The 16,918-nt window shown below is 41.9% G+C and overlaps 1 pseudogene; it reads right to left on the reverse strand.

Annotated features, from left to right (window-relative positions):
* The window catches only part of LOC133421573 (nucleolar protein 58-like), a 254,014-nt pseudogene that overhangs the window by 16,705 nt on the left and 220,391 nt on the right, over positions 1-16,918 (reverse strand).

The raw sequence follows: 16,918 nt of genomic DNA on the forward strand, positions 1-16,918 counted from the left end.
TCTTCCCCAGAGCAGACGGCGCCAGCGACGGGCCTCCCCTTCAGGCCTCCGGGTTCCGGGCTCCGTGTTCGGCCTCTCACCCGCCGTCTCATCTTCTCATCCATCATCCGTCTCCCGGCTCTTCAGCTGCCTCTGCTACCATGCCAGCTGTGGTTTTCCGAGACAGCTCTATTATTGTTGATTTATGTGCCGTAAAGAGAAACGCAGTTCTTACAAGAGATGACTGTTCTACTCTCGGGACTGGAGACACTTATAAAACTTCTTGATGTCACTTCAAGTATGAGACAATAACCTTGTTAGGGAGTCATTTTCTACAAATCGGCTCTAATGTTGAACGTTTTGCACCCAGAAGAGTGGCACCTTGCAGGTTTCATGCAGTCTGGATGATCCAGATCCATGTTTTATACCCAGAACTACTGTATGTCAAAGGGGAGCGGCAGTACTGGAGTTGAGGGGGGATGAGGGGGGATGGCATGCCCCCCTGAAATAAAAACGGTCAAAATCACCCCCCCTGTAAAACTGCCATCCCCCCTTTCCATCCCTTATGTCATTTCATCAATGAATGTGGTTTTACTGCTATTTCAACATTTAGAGTCATCACCACAAAAATAACACCAGAAAAATAACTTATTTGACAATTTTCACCTGTTTCAAGTAAATCTGCCAGTGGGATTTATCTTCTTATTACAAGCAAAAAAATCTTGTTCCACTGGCAGATTTTTCTACTTATTTCAAGTGAAAATCTACTTGAAACAGGTGAAAATTGTTGTTTTTTCCAGTGATGAGTCTTGTTTAAAGTGTAATGAGATTTCTTTTACTAAAATGAGACATTTTAACTAGAAATAAGACAAATATTCTTGTTGAGATTTTGAGTTTTTGCAGTGATCCATTTTACTTATCCTGTGAAGGACCGAGTCATATTGATAAGTTCAGAAAAGTGTTTTTTATTGTTGTGTTTTGATGTATTTGATGTAAGCCCAGTGGATATTTAAAGCTTACAGAAGGCTGCATTTAACTGCTGCTATGTCATTCCTGCAGTATTTCTGCAGGTGTTTTGGTCACTGCTATTATTTGTAATATATTATATTATTTGTAATCAGCACAAATTATCTGTCCCCATATGATAAAATCCACCATCCCCCCTGATTTTTGTTTTTTTACAACTGGAGTACTGGGCACCCGTATGTGCTCCTGCTCCCGGCCAGCTGCAGCTGCAGCTCCAGCGGTATCTGCTCCGGGAGCTCTTGACCTCCAGACCTGCAGACTCTTTTTGTTTTGACACCTGAACCCAGAACCAAACATTCCCCCCGGCCTTTCTGGAATACCTGCTCACAATCTTCTCAGGTCTCCCTCACCTGAGGCCCCGCTGCTTTGTGACCAACCAGACTGAGCTGGACACGTGTGTGTGGGGAGAAGCATCGGTTACACGGCGGCACACTGGAGCTCTGTGTGTGTGTGTATGTGTGTGTGTGTGTGTGTGTGTGTGTGTGTGTGTGTGTGTGTGTGTGTGTGTGTGTGTGTGTGTGTGTGTGTGTGTGTGTGTGTGTGTTTGATTGATAACATCCTGACAAAAGGAAGCAGACAACGTGAGAAAGAACTGCGCTGCATGACTGTCTTTACGGAAGAGTATTAGGGCCATGCAGGAGAAAAAATATTTGAGAGGGGGAGATTTTTTCTTATTGTGCACTTGGAGAAAAAAGTCGAAATGTCGAGAAAAAAGTCGAGATTAATGTTGAAATACAGTTTCGAGAAAAAAGTCGAAATGTTGAGAAAAAAGTCGAAATGTCGAGATTAATGTTGAAATACAATTTCGAGAAAAAAGTCGAAATTTCGCCTTTTTTCTCAACATTTCGGCTTTTTTCTCGTCATTTTGACTTTTTTCTCAAAATTGTACTTCAAAATTAATCTCGACATTTCGACTTTTTTCTCGAAGTGCATAATGAAAAAAAAATCTTCCTCCTCTCCAATATTATTTTTATTTTTCTCCTCCCTGGCCCTAATACTCTTCCGTACTGTCTTACCTAATGTAGGTGACATTTTTCTAAGTACATGAAAAGAAAAACATGTTGTTCTTCTGTATTAAGCCAGTTGATACAACTACAGTCCAACGCGTACACGCATGGTGTAAACAAGCTTGTCGAATTCTTGCATCTGCTGGTGTGTGTGGTATCTCTCTCCGATGCGAAGGCCACGGCATTACGAGCCTGGTACAAAGAGTCCTCTTTGTGACAGATTGCGTAACAGAGCGCAGAATTGCAAGTCGCCTTTCTGTTCCTAGATCATGTTGCAGTTATCTCAGCTTTGTCAGAGATTTATCTCCTCTTCCCTTCAGCCATATCTGCTTTCCTGTGTGATGCTGAAGCCTTGCTCTTGTTTGCCACACCGCTATCTCTGCATCCACATGCGACGTGCGTCTGTCGGAGCTGTGGAAGTGGAACTTTCAGCAGAAAACGGAGGATTCACGTTTCCAACACGGCTAAAAACGAGTAAATCTGAATCTGGTTTATATTTCTTAGGCTTTCTGATACCTGAATATGGCAAAGATTCCATGGGACTGCACGCCTGAGATACTTTATGGCCTCTCTTATCCGTGGTTACTCATCAGTGTGACTTAGGAAGCGTTTTACGCTCCCATAACGTCGTGACGGATGATTTAACTCCGCTGTTGAGTTGAATCTCCCTCTCCGTCACCCAGCTTGTGACGGCCACAGCTCAGCATCTGTCGGCGGTATGACAAAGTGTGATTTCCCAGTGCGTGACACCCTGCCCTCCCTTAACAGAGGCCTGCAGTCACCCATCGACAGCCGTGCAGTCAGCTGCTGCCCGGGGCCCCAAAATCAGTCTAAGCTCACATTCTTGCATGAAGAAGTAAAAATAACCTGTTAATGCACTTTCTTCTTTTTCTGTCTTTCACAATGCTGTCCACCCCTTTATGGATCAGTGTTTTTTTTTTAACGCCAGCCGTCACGGCGCTGCTTTAAGTCCGGAGGGACCCACACTTGTTAATATTTAACTGCCTGCACTACGAGGGTCGCGGCAGAGACATCGTGTTCCTGCAGTTGTCCACAGAGGCGCAATCAAAGGCCGACATGTGACTGCAGTTTAGCCCGTTGGTCTGAGCTCACTGGCTGCTGTATATGGTCTGAATTCTTGGAGGAAGGGAGGGAGATCATTCCTCAGTCCAACCAAGCAAGGCGGAGGGTAACCAAGTGACAAATCCATGTAGGGAGGGCCGGATCGGAGCTTTTGGTGCGTCTGTGCTGGACTTGCTCGTAGCTCTGGGTCCACGACCTCCCCCCCACCCCCCCACCCCCACATCTTCATTTTCTTAGCCCATTTTCTTTGCCCAGGGTCCGCTTGAGGCTCTGCAGGCAAGGTGGGGCCATGCGGAGGCAAGGGGGCGGAGCTGACCTATATTTCCTCTGGTACTCGCAGTGCGGACATTGAGATGCTGTGTACTCACCAAGGGTTTATTGCATGATATCTAAATTTGGTTCCAACTGAACAGATCGTCTATCAGCAGAGATACGATTACTCCAGATGGTAAACTCGTAAAACTCGCTTATTAGTTTTCCGAAAGACGTCCATATGATGATAACACTTCACCTGTCACTGACTTTTTTTTTCTGTTATTATATGACAGAGTTGCGTACGAAACGGCAAATACTCTGGATAAGTGCGTTGGGCAAGCTCTTTAAAGTTTAAAGTCTCTTTGAGCAAGTCGCTGAATTCCCCCGTTGGCCCTGAAGTGCTGGTCTGTGTTTTAAGTGTGGAAACAGAGTGAGAATCAAACGTTTGCATAAATGTGTGAATCAGAAATGCACTGGAAATGAGTCCAGACGTCACTAGAAAGGCCTTATAAAGCATCAACCATTTGATCGTTGGGCAGTTTTCCCTCACCGCAGGGGCAAACCTGCACATGCAAGAGGTTTAAGAGTAGGACACATAAAACCTTCATGTTTCACTGTGAAGTTGAAGAAACTTTCTCCATTATAGGTCAGTTAGGGTTCATAATCTTTTTATGTGGAAACTGTCTGAATAATATGAGAGACGTTTCTGTTTCCTCTGTGCTGGAGTGTGGCCTTAACCCTTGTGCTGTCTTCGGGTCAAGGAAGGAGGAAGGAAGAGGGGAGGAAAGAATGAAGGAAGGAAGAATGAAAATAATGAAAGATAGAAGGAAGGAAGGAAAGAAGGAAGGAAGGAAGGAAGGAAGGAAGGAAGGAAGGAAGGAAGGAAGGAAGGAAGGAAGGAAGGAAGGAAGGGAGGAAGGAAGGAAGGAAGGAAGGAAGGGAGAAAACAAGGAAAGAAGGAAGGAAGGGAGAAAACAAGGAAGGAAGGAATGAAGGATGGAAGGAAGGAACGAAGGAAGGAAGAAAGGAAGGAAGGGAGAAAACAAGGAAAGAAGGAAGGAAGGGAGAAAAGAGGAAGGGAAGAAGGAAGGAGAGAGCAGGAGGAAAGAAGGAAGGAAGGGGAAAAAGAAAGAAGGAAGGAAGGAAGGAAGGAAGGAAGAAAGGAAGGAAGGAAGGAAGGAAGGAAGGAAGGAAGGAAGGAAGGAAGGAAGGAAGGAAGGAAGGAAGGAAGGAAGGAAGGAAGGAAGGAAGGAAGGAAGGAAGGGAGAAAACAAGGAAAGAAGGAAGGAAGGAAGGAAGAATGAAAAGAAGGAAAGAAAGAAGGAAGGAAGGAAGGAAGGGAGAAAACAAGGAAAGAAGGAAGGAAGGAAGGAAGGAAGGAAGGAAGGAAGGAAGGAAGGAAGGAAGGAAGGAAGGAAGGAAGGAAGGAAGGAAGGAAGGAAGGGAGAAAACAAGGAAAGAAGGAAGGAAGGAAGAATGAAAAGAAGGAAAGAAAGAAGGAAGGAAGGAAGGAAGGAAGGAAGGAAGGAAGGGAGGAAGGAAATAAGGAAGGAAGGAAGGAAGGAGGGAAGGAAGGAAGGAGCGAATGAAGGAAGGGAGGAAAGGGGAAGGAAGGAAGGAAGGAAGGAAGGAAGGAAGGAAGGAAGGAAGGAAGGAAGGAAGGAAGGAAGGAAGGAAGGAAGGAAGGAAGGGAGGAAGGAAGGAAGGAAGGAAGGGAGAAAACAAGGAAAGAAGGAAGGAAGGGAGAAAAGAAGGAAGGAAGGAAGGAAGGAAGGAAGGAAGGAAGGAAGGAAAAGGAAGGAAGGAAGGAAGGAAGGAAGGAAGGAAGGAAGGAAGGAAGGGAGAAAACAAGGAAAGAAGGAAGGAAGGGAGAAAAGAAGGAAGGAAGGAAGGAAGGAAGGAAGGAAGGAAGGAAGGAAGGAAGGAAGGAAGGAAGGGAGAAAACAAGGAAAGAAGGAAGGAAGGAAGGGAGAAAAGAGGAAGGGAAGAAGGAAGGAGAGAGCAGGAGGAAAGAAGGAAGGAAGGGGAAAAAGAAAGAAGGAAGGAAGGAAGGAAGGAAGGAAGGAAGGAAGGAAGGAAGGAAGGAAGGAAGGAAGGAAGGAAGGAAGGAAGGAAAGAAGGAAGGAAGGAAGGAAGGAAGGAAGGAAGGAAAGAAGGAAGGAAGGGAGAAGGAAGCAGAGAGCAGGAGGAAAGAAGGAACAGGAGAATTAGGTCATTTTGACCTGAAGACAGTACAAGGGTTAAACTACTCGGAGAAATCCACGTGAGGATGTTTTGACATGAGGAGGTTCTCGTGGTGTAACTGACATTGTTTCAGTTAAGTGGAGACACACCTGTGGATGATTTAAGACACACCTCCCAACACAAGATCCTGGCTGGATACCACCACGGGAGAGAGCATCTTCAGCCACCATTACCTGCTTTCTCTTCTGAGTGAGCTGAAAAGCCACAAATCAGGAGAAAGCTGCTGCTCCAAAGCTAACATGAAAAGGTTTGCAGCTGCACGTGGAGACAAAGATCCTTATTTCTGGGGATGTGTCCTGTGGGCTGACGACTTTAAAACTGAACTGTCTGGTTATAATGATCATTGCTTTGTTTGGGGAGCTTCCACGTGCACGTGAACCATCCCAAACATGTACGAGGGTGGCAGAATCATGCGGCAGGGAATCTGCTCTGCAAAGAAAATGATGTGGATGTATTGAGGCAACAACTCAAGACATCGGCCAAACCGCCAAAGCCTGGGTGTGGAGACGTGCAGGCAGGAAAAACTACACTGCAAAAACTCAAACTCTTACCAGGAATATTTGTCTTATTTCTAGTTAAAATGTCTCATTTTTAGTCAAAAAATCTCATTACACTTAAAACAAGAGTCATTACCAGAAAAATAACTTGTTATTGGACAATTTTCACCTGTTTCAAGTAAATTTTCACTTGAAATAAGTAGAAAAATCTGCCAGTGGGACAAGGTTTATCTTCTCATTACAAGCAAAAAAATCTTGTTCCACTGGAAGATTTTTCTACTTATTTTAAGTGAAAATCGACTTGAAACAGGTGAAAATTGTTGTTTTTTCCAGTGATGAGTCTTGTTTTAAGTGTAATGAGATTTTTTTTACTAAAATTGAGACATTTTAACTAGAAATAGGACAAATATTCTTGTTAAGATTTTGAGTTTTTGCAGTGTACAAACTGGAATCAGCCCTGCCAGATCTGTCGGGAGGGAACAGGCCAGAATTTGAGCCGAGTTAAGAACTTCAAAGCATGTATATGTAAGCATGTGTGCACGCACAAGTATGAGTATATGTACATTTTATATCTATCAACATGTATCCATTACTGGATGGGTGAATGGCGGCTATCAGGGAGAGGTTGCACGTTGATGACGCCAAACAACTAAAATAACATCAAGTCAGCTGCATCTAGCTACAATAACCGTTGCTATGGCAGCAACACATCACATACCTCTCAGTTCAGATGCTATCACCGCCTTTGAGATGCAGATCAGTTGTTTGGATCAGTGACATTTCAAAAAGAAAAGAGCATTTGAATGAAGGAACAACATCCAACAGATCAAATAATCTTTGCAGCAATGCAGTCATTTAAAATAGTGCCAAGGATGGTCATTTCTGAAATTGGAGCACTTTCACAACAAAGACTCAGTCGTCTTTTTAATAAAAACATTTATTCAAGAAAAAACCCAGCAACAGGCCACTCAAAAAACTGCAATAAAACAAAACAAAAATGCATTAAAGAGGCACGATACTTGCTGTGCTTGCCATGTTGGGGGCTTACTTAATAAATGTTCATTCATAACGTTTTGGCCATGTCCCTCCCTTCGGCTGAGAGGTCAAACCTGCTCACAGATGTACAGTAGCCGGGTGTTCTGTGACGAATCCCTTCTACTCAGTACTCGAGTTGTAAAAAAAAATCAGGGGGGATGGTGGATTTTATCATATGGGGAAAGATAATTTGTGCTGATTACAAATAATATAATATATTACAAATAATAGCACTGACCAAAACACCTGCAGAAATACTGCAGGAATGACATAGCAGCAGTTAAATGCAGCCTTCTGTAAGCTTGAAATATCCACTGGGCTTACATCAAATACATCAAAACACATAAATAAAAAACAGTTTTCTGAACTTATCAATATGACTCTGTCCTTCACAGGATAAGTAAAATGGGTCACTGCAAAAACTCAAAATCTTAACAAGAATATTTGTCTTATTTCTAGTTAAAATGTCTCATTTTAGTAAAAAAAATCTCATTACACTTAAAACAAGACTCATCACTGGAAAAAACAACAATTCTCCCCTGTTTCAAGAAGATTTTCACTTAAAATAAGTAGAAAAATCTGCTAGTGGAACAAGATTTTATTGCTTGTAATAAGAAGATAAATCTTGTCCTTGTCCATTTTTCTACTTATTTCAAGTGAAAGTTTACTTGAAACAGGTGAAAATTGTCAAATAAGTTATTTTTCTGGTGATGACTCTAAATGTTGAAATAGCAGTAAAACCACATTCATTGATGAAATGAAATAAGGGATGGAAAGGAGGGATGGCAGTTTTACAGGGGGGATGATTTTGACCGTTTTTATTTCAGGTGGGGATGCCATCCCCCCTCATCCCCCCTCATCCCCCCTCAACTCCAGTACTGCTTCTACTCCTAAACTAATTCAGACACCTACATTTGACATATGCCTGCCTCTTGACTTCCTTGCAGCAGACAGAAGCCATCGCACTCTCGGTTGGGAGGAATTTCCATGTGCAGACCCAGCTCACAGCTTCTCTGCACACGGTCACAAAGAGGCCCATTTGTGACCGCTTATATAACTCAAACCTGAAAAGAATTCATAGCAGCTGGGGCGAATGCTTTATTGTGGGTCTTTGCCACAGGCTCGCACCCTGTCAGGAGAGAAATATTGTACAAGCGCCTCCATTATTTATTTCAAGCTGTCATTGGAAAAACAACATCTCAACTCCCGAGGAAGTTATCTGGATAACAATGCATGAAAATAAATTGTCGTATTCCACCCAGCCTTCATACTAAAAAAGGAGACTGATGCTCATGTTGCATCCTGTCTCATTAGGATATTGTTTGAATGGTAGTTTGCCCTTTTTTTTATCTCATTTGTGTTCTGCAATGTGCTTTTACATATGTTTCTCATCCATATTCAGGGGATGCATCCAAGCCTCACTGTCCACTTTGACTCATGGTGGGAATCAGTCCACTTACCCTCCAGTTGGAGTACAAACCACTCCTCCCACTAATCCACAGAGGTGGTAGTAACGAGTTACATTTACTCCGTTACATTTACTTGAGTAAGTTTTGGGAAATTTTGTACTTTTAGGAGTAGTTTTGAATCACTATACTTTTTACTTTTACTTGAGTAGATTTGTGAAGAAGAAACTGTTCCTCTTACTCCGCTACATTAGGCTACGTTGAGCTGTTACTTTTCTTTTATCCCTTTTATCCACGTACGCATCAATCTCATTACATCACTGTGTGATTCTTTGGGAAAAATGTTTGTTTTTGCATGTTTTGTCACATTTACACAGACTCAAACACACACACAGTTTCTATGAGTTCATGTTTGTTCTAGTTCTGCCTGGTTAAAAAAGAAAAGTACAAAGGCTTGAAATTTTGTGCTACTTGTGCTTAATTTATTTTTTTATTCTGTTATTTTATTTATTTTATAATTTATTAAAGTACTTGAATTTACTTTAAGCTTATTTTAATTTAAGCTATTTTTTATTAATTTTAATTTATTTTATTATTTTATTGATTTAATTTGCCTGAAGATGATTATTTTGTACTTTTGTCTGTTTGAATGGTTGTGTTAAAAAAATAAATCAGACGTTACTCAACAGTTACTCAGTACTTGAGTAGTTTTTTCACCAAGTACTTTTTTACTTTTACTCAAGTAATTATTTGGTTGACTACTTTTTACTTCTACTTGAGTCATATTATTCTGAAGTAACAGTACTTTTACTTGAGTACAATATTTGGCTACTCTACCCACCTCTGCTTATCCATAACTGGCTCTGTCTTTACCATGAAAACTGTTGACCACCTGTGAAATACTTTAAATATAACATCAAATCCACGCAAATACACACCTGATGTTGTGTATTTTGACTGTTTTATGTTGTTTTCAGGAAAGACATCCATGCACGCCTCATTTAAAGACATGCATCACTGTTTAGCTGGAGTCATGGCGCTCTTGAAGGAGCCACAAATCCACCTTGAGGTCAGACCTAACTGTCAGCAGGACAATCTGACATGTATTGCTTTGTTTCCTTGTTCCTGCCGCGCCCTGTAAACACTCATATCAGACGCTCGGCCTCCGCGCACACACACGCTCCGACACCTGCGACTGTGACTTTCCACAAGGTCACCGTGGCTGGAGCCCGTCCAAAGTCAACAAGGAGCACGACTCATGGCCAAGTGCATGGCGTTCAGGAAATGAGGAGGTGGAGGGGAGAGGGGGGGTTAAAAAAACCCTTCTTCTTTTCTTTTTTTTAGCTGATGAAAATTTGCCCTAAAAATGTCACAATGATTAAGTTTGTAGGGTTTGAGTTTGAAGCTTAGTGGCCGAGCGCCACGGAAATATCAGTGTAAGAGGATATGAATGTTTTTTCTGTTGTTGTTTTTTTTCTTCCCCTTGATTCTCGTTGCTTCTCTGGCTGAAATAGATCACATGTGACTGCTGACCTACATTTTTTTTGCCACGGTTGAGGTATTGAACGCCAAAACAAAGGCGAGGCAAGTGAAGGGAAATGTGTTGCCATGGAGCCCTCCCCATTATTTACACGCAGGTAGACGCACGCAGACACACACACACACACACACACACACACACACACGCACACACACACATGCAGAGACGTCCTGAACCCCCTAAACCAAGTCCTGGAAACATCAAAACAAGCTTTGTACACTCAACCCCCGGGACCCGAAGCAACACCGGCAGCTGGTTTGTTACTCAACTCCACTTCCAGGCAGCAGGTCATCCAGTGTTGTGTAACAACTTCCCCTGTGCTTAGTAACTATATTCACGCCTTGAAATGTGCCCGTTCTCAACTCATAAATTGAAAAAGAAACCAAATGTTGAGTGTGTAATAAAAGCATAAAAATACCAGAGGAGAAGTTGGAAGCTTTTAATCCCCACCGCAGTGTTTTTCCAGGCCGAGTTCTTGAAGCCGAGGCTTAAACAAGGTCTGTCTGTCACGATGATGCACAAGTACGTTAGTGTCCTCTCTTACCTCACTGCCCTTCCGCGCTAGTGGAGGACTCATTACGCTTTACCGGTAAATGGCTCATCGTGCATGCTGTGTCTCATAAAAAGGTTGATAGCCATCGAGACGGTATTCAGACTGGATTAGTGCTGTTGTTTATGACTCTCGGTGCAGCAGCTCACTCATCTCAGGCCCCGCGAACACGTCTGTTTCTGTTGAGGGGAGTTTTGGAAGCATCATCCCGGGGCTTGTTATGCAACAGCAGAAACTCACTCCTGACCAGTAACTCATTCAATCTTTGAACCTTATTATGAACAATTCAGATTTATCTGCTGTAAATGTCAAGAAAACCCTTGCGTGTACACTAGTGATTTTTTAAACAAGCACCTAAAGACAGATTAAACGTACTGCATCCATATACAGTATGACTTGTATTTCAGTTAATGCCTTTTCTTGTCAACTTTATGATAGCTCTTAATATGCATCAATTTTTTTTCCACTTCAGGCCCATAAAGTCTTCCAAAAGAATTAGAAACAGTACAACTTTTACCACTTTGTAATGTTGTCGTTGCTTTAAAACAACATTTAAAATAGAAATAGAAAGCCTTTATTGTCATTATAATAATATAAAGAGATGTTGCCTATTAGTTTGTCTAGTTACACTGTTGCTTTTTGTGCATGGTTTTTTATTCTGTGTTTAGTGCTTTTGTCTTGTTTGTTTTTGGCCTGTTAGTGTTATTGTGTCTCGTGTTATTAATGTTGATGTTACTGTTGCTGCTTCATGTTGTTTCTGTTCTCGTTTGTAGCAATTGTCTGTTGTTGAGCTTATGTTTACCTGTGTGTATTTTAGCTTAGTCTCTTACCTTTTAATCTTTATTCTGATGTAGCCTTCTTATTTGGAAATGTTTTATTGATTATCTTAATATCTTAATAATTTTTCTTTTAGGTTGACTATTTTACACCAGTCCAGGGACAGCAGATGCAAAATAGCCTTTTTGGCTAATTCTGGCATATTTTACATTTGTTTAAATGTGTTATTAATATTAATGCATTGTCCCTGATAACTAAACCTTTAAATAAATAATAAATAATAAATATATAAATTATATATAATATATAAATATAATATATAAATTAAATATATAAATTACCACTGTGTCACTTTACTTTAGTGTTTATGTCTAAATACTGCACACAATGTCCAAATACACCCTAAGGAATGTTTCTTTTTTTTTACAAAAATTGCCTTTTGCACTCATCTTAGTACTAGTAAATGTTATATTTATTCATGTGAACTTTTTAAGAATGTCTGTCTATCTGTTGTGCCTGCGCACTTTATATGTTTCACCGAGGGAAGTGGGAAACGTCCTCTCGATTCCTTGTATGTCTTACATGTGAAGAATGGACAATAAAGCTACTTTGACTTTGACTTTGACTTTGATAAATGCTATGAAAATGAATGAATGGAAGAATACTGCACATAAATGAGTGAAGAATATTGCACATGAATGGATGAAAGAATATTGCACAGTATGAGGTACTGTAGCTTATGAGTTCAGAAAAAGTCTTTTAAAAGTCTTTCTGGCTTTGCAGAGGTTATTTATGTCCCAATCCTGCAGACATGTCTTCGGCAGGGTGTCATCGCCACAGGACGGGTCACGACTGGAGGCAAACTAGTGCAGTTCCTCCGCCCTTTTCTCTCACATACCTCGACTCCGTCGTTATGAAACAGATTTGTATTTGAACCCTTTTTCTCTTTTTCTCAGGTCCTCCACATGAAAGATTTTTCTCTCTTTTTCATTTTTAAAGCTGCTCTATCTATGAAATCTTTCTCAATGGTGTATTTCTGCATCCCTGCCCTCTGCCCCCACCTGAGCAACCGGTTGGGTGGAGCTGAACAAGAAAATCCGTGGTGTTATGTGATGCCCGCACCTGTTACATCATCCCTGTGACTTAACCTACTGTTTTGGCAGGAAGGTGCAGATGTGGTTTAGTGTGTGCGTGTGCTTGGGTGGGGCTCCAGTGGGGCGACATGCAGAGCACATTTTTCCCTGCTCTTTTTTTTTCTTTTTTCCTTTTTTTCTGCTCTCGCTGCAGTGAGTTACTGGCTTTGTGACCTGACAGGAAGGAAGGCATGAGGCAAATGACACAGCAAGCTCTTTGTTTTGACTCCCTACAATGTTTCCCCACTCCCTCTCCGCATCAGCCTCCACCATCATTTATTATCTGAACCCTCACCCAACCATTTCTCTCTGTTTATTGTGTGATCATCTGCCTTTTCTCTTTCTCCCTCTCTCTTCCTGAATTGTTTTTTTTTCTCCCCCTCCTCGTTCTAATAGGAGCCGGCAGTGCCGGCTGTCGCCGATGAAACTCTCACCCAGGTCTCTCTGCTCGCCTCATGCCTGGTCAGGCTGGGTGCTGCATTAGCATTCTGCCGTGCTGAGGGTTGGGAACCGGTGCCGGGATCTCGCTGCACTGCAGGTGCTGAAAAGAATTAAATATGCAACCCCCCCACATCAAAACAAGCTGCAAGATCTCTTGCATGTGTGCCTAAGTGTGCATGACCCAGAGATGAGGATGTGGGGAGGGGGTTGGAGGGGGTTGGTGCAGCGAGCCAGCAGCTAAATCTGGTCCAGACCACTCCCTGTCCCGACTTGATTCACTCCAGCAGCTGCTGCAGACCTGAGTTAGTGTGGGTAAACAACCAACGCTCACAGCAAGCCTTTATCTCATCCTAAACATCAACATTATTATGGTGAATTAAAGACATGCTGCACCCGTACGTCTGTTTACTAACTATTTTGTTGCTGTTGCTGTATATATATATATATATATATATATATATATGGGTCAATGACATGACGCCTATATTTTCTGAAAAACAGACTTTTTTTCTATTTTTTTCAATCACTCTAAATGTTTTTAAATCAATCTTCTGCCATATCTGGCATGATTTCCAAAGTGTCTTGTAGTGTGTAAGATTGCAACACATTTGTATTTATATTTCCATCATAATATACAAACAAAGTTTGACTGATGATGTCCATTTTATGAAATATCATGTGGCGCGACCATTAGAAAAACAACCATTTTTGTAAAATACTGAAAACTTGTAAAAAAAAAAGATGTCAAGATGTTAAAGAAATTAATTTATTTTAATATGAATCATGGTTGCACCACATGACCTTTTTTTAAGGCTAGTGCCAATTCATCTTGACAAAAAACTCTGAAATCACTTACATGTAATTTAAAATTTTTATATGATTTTATGTGTACACAACATTCTTAATGTTTGAACTACTGCAATAGATATTCTTTTTTTTATTATTTTAAAATAGACCTGTTGAAAATCATTATTCGTCATTGACCCATATGTATATATATATATATATATATATATATATATATATATATATATATATATATATATATATATATATATATATATACATATATATGTGTGTGTGTGTGTATAGTTATTTGGTTACAACAGTGTTTTTCAGCTCGTAGGCTGGGGAATTCTTCCATCTAATTACGCAACTTTGACCTGTCTTTGCAGCCATCCTGCCCCCTGCCACAAATATGTGTCCTAAGAAGCGTCTAGTGTGTCATCTTGGAAGCAAACCAGATTTCCACAGACCCCCCCTCCCCTCCGTTCTCTCATCCCTGTCTCTCATCTCCTGCTTTACTGTCTCTCTCCCCGGTTCTGAAGGAGAACCAGGTGACATAAGAGCGCTGTGTTTGTTCTGTTTGTCAAACGCATCACTTCAGCTAAACCCTAGTAACCTTGGACTTCACTAATGTGCTCCCTCTACACCCTCCCTCTCGCTCTCTCTCCCTCTCTCTCTCTCTCTCCCTTCTTATGCACGGTGACCTACTTTCCCCCTGACCTGTTTATGCAAGAGCTGGCGCTGCAGCCCTTCAAGTCGGGTCAGGAAAGTAAGGGACGCAGCAGAATGCGGCGCGGCTTTGCTGTGCTGGCAGAGTGTGTGTCACCTTTGTTGCCGTCCCCAAGCGGGGTTGCTATTGTACCCTCGAACCCCGAATCCCACCGGGACGGAAGTTAGTGGGCTTTATTTCCGTTAGCGTACATGTACATGTGTGCGGGGGAATCAGCATGTGCACGCGTGAGCGCGTGTGTGCGTGTGACTGAAATCATTGTGAGGTGCACTGACGCGTCAGCTTCAAAGAAGTGCTTTGTTCGCAGGCTAAGATGAAGTTAGTGAACTGAGTTACCCCCCCCACCCCTCCCCTCTCATCCTCCTTCCCCTCTTTCCTCCCTCCCCTGCTCCTCCCTTTGCCCTTTCTGCCGTTATGAAAATGACCCCATTTTCATTCGGTGGGAAATTGTAAAAAGCAATCATTATTCCCAGACTGCTGCGTGTGCGTAATCAATCCGCCTCAGCGACACTGCAATAACAATATTAGAGCTTCTTATCAAATCGTACATCACCCAAATGCTGCCGCTGACGTTTTCTTTAAACAATTAAAGGTCATATTGTGATGCCCTCGTAAGAAGCCCGTCTGTAATTCGATCAGTGCACATCAGGGCGTGCGATTGTTCCCCTGCGTGGATGAGCGACAGCGAACTCTTCCTCTCCTTTCGAGCGTTGGTTCCATACAGCCCCCTTGACCCCGGACTCAAACAGGATTACACAACATGTTTTTCTGTGTTAATACAAAGAATGCAGTGGGACTTTGTCAGGAGGTTGGCAGGACAGTTGAGCTGCCTGCAGCAGCCAGAGGCTCAGACCGGCTCTGTCCCAGCTTTGTCCTGCACAGCGCATGAATCTGACTCTCTCCCTCCAGATCCCCGCTGTGTAGTCCGCTCTTTGTTGCTCCTCTATCCATATTCTGGATTTGGCTATGGGGGGGCACGCCTGTTTCTCATGTCACACAAAAAATAAAAAATAAAAGTAATCCCTGGGCTTTGTGGGGAAAGTGCTTTACTGAGCAGGATCGTATTTAGCGCTGGTTCTGATTCAGTCTCTTTCTACTGCATGCTCAGGGTTATGTCAGGGTTATATCAGAGTGTGTCGACGCAAACAGGAATCAAACTCTCTAAAGGAGAGACTGTTATCTGAAGAATTTGTGCCTGCGTGCTTGTTCCTGCCTAACAAGATGGCATTTTCTTCCAGTGAGATTGTAAAGTAGGCCAGTGTTACATCAGACAAGCTTGCCGAGGGAGTTTTCCCATACGCGTAAAAGTGTGTCAGTATGCCACCGCTGAGTTTCTCTGTTGCTGATTAGACTCTGATGCCAAAAGACGGTTATAGTTACCCAACGGGACCGCCATACAAGGGTATATCTTCTTGAAAACATGAGTTTCCAGGAAAAACCAAAAGCTCTGTTGCACGTAAATGTGCTTCATTGGCGGATATTGTGTTAACTTATCAGTGGCTTTGGCATAACGGTTATAGATCACCATCTCAAATGATACGATGGACATATTTATAGTGTTTTATGATGAATTATGGCCCAAAAATAAGGCAAACATTTGTTGTAGGACTCCTATGTACCAAATATTCAGTTTTCAGAGAAGTGATGGCCTGAAAACACTTCCTGCGGGAGAGTTTTTCTAATATTGCCTCTTTTTTATGTCATGTGGGGCAGAGATTGTACAGTTATTGCATCCAAGCAGCGCATGTCCACAAGAGCAAGAGCCTGGGGTCATTGAGAGTGAAAGTACAGGGATCAGGCTTGATTTCATCCCAGTGGGCTAGTACTCCTTGCTAGGCTTCTAGGCCCATTGTTGGAAGCAGTTTGTTAATGTTTGTGACACTTTACAGAAAGCTGTTTACTGAACAGAGCCCAGTTCAAGGTTGTATTTTCATATTTCAGCTGATCTTCGCACCAACATATCCACGATTATTGGAGGTTAAGCAGCAGAGTTGGATAGTAACGAGTTACATTTACTCTGTTACATTTACTTGAGTAAGTTTTGGGAAATGTTGTACTTTTAGGAGTAGTTTTGAATCACTATACCTTTTACTTTTACTTGAGTAGATTTGTGAAGGAGAAACTGTTCCTCTTACTCCGCTACATTAGGCTACGTTGAGCTGTTACTTTTCTTTTATCCCTTTTATCCACGTACGCGTCAATCTCATGACATCACTGGTGATTCTTTGGGAAAAATGTTTGTTTCTGCATGTTTTGTCACATTTACACAGACTCAAACACACACAGAGTTTCTATGAGTTCATGGGCTTGTTCTAGTTCTGCCTGGTTAAAAAAGAAAAGTACAAAGGCTGGAAATTTTGTGCTACTTGTGCTTAATTAATTTTTTTATTCTGTTATTTTATTATTTATTAAAGTACTTGAATTTACTT

Source organism: Cololabis saira, chromosome 21 (assembly GCF_033807715.1).
Source record: "Cololabis saira isolate AMF1-May2022 chromosome 21, fColSai1.1, whole genome shotgun sequence".
Taxonomy (NCBI): Eukaryota; Metazoa; Chordata; class Actinopteri; order Beloniformes; family Belonidae; genus Cololabis; species Cololabis saira.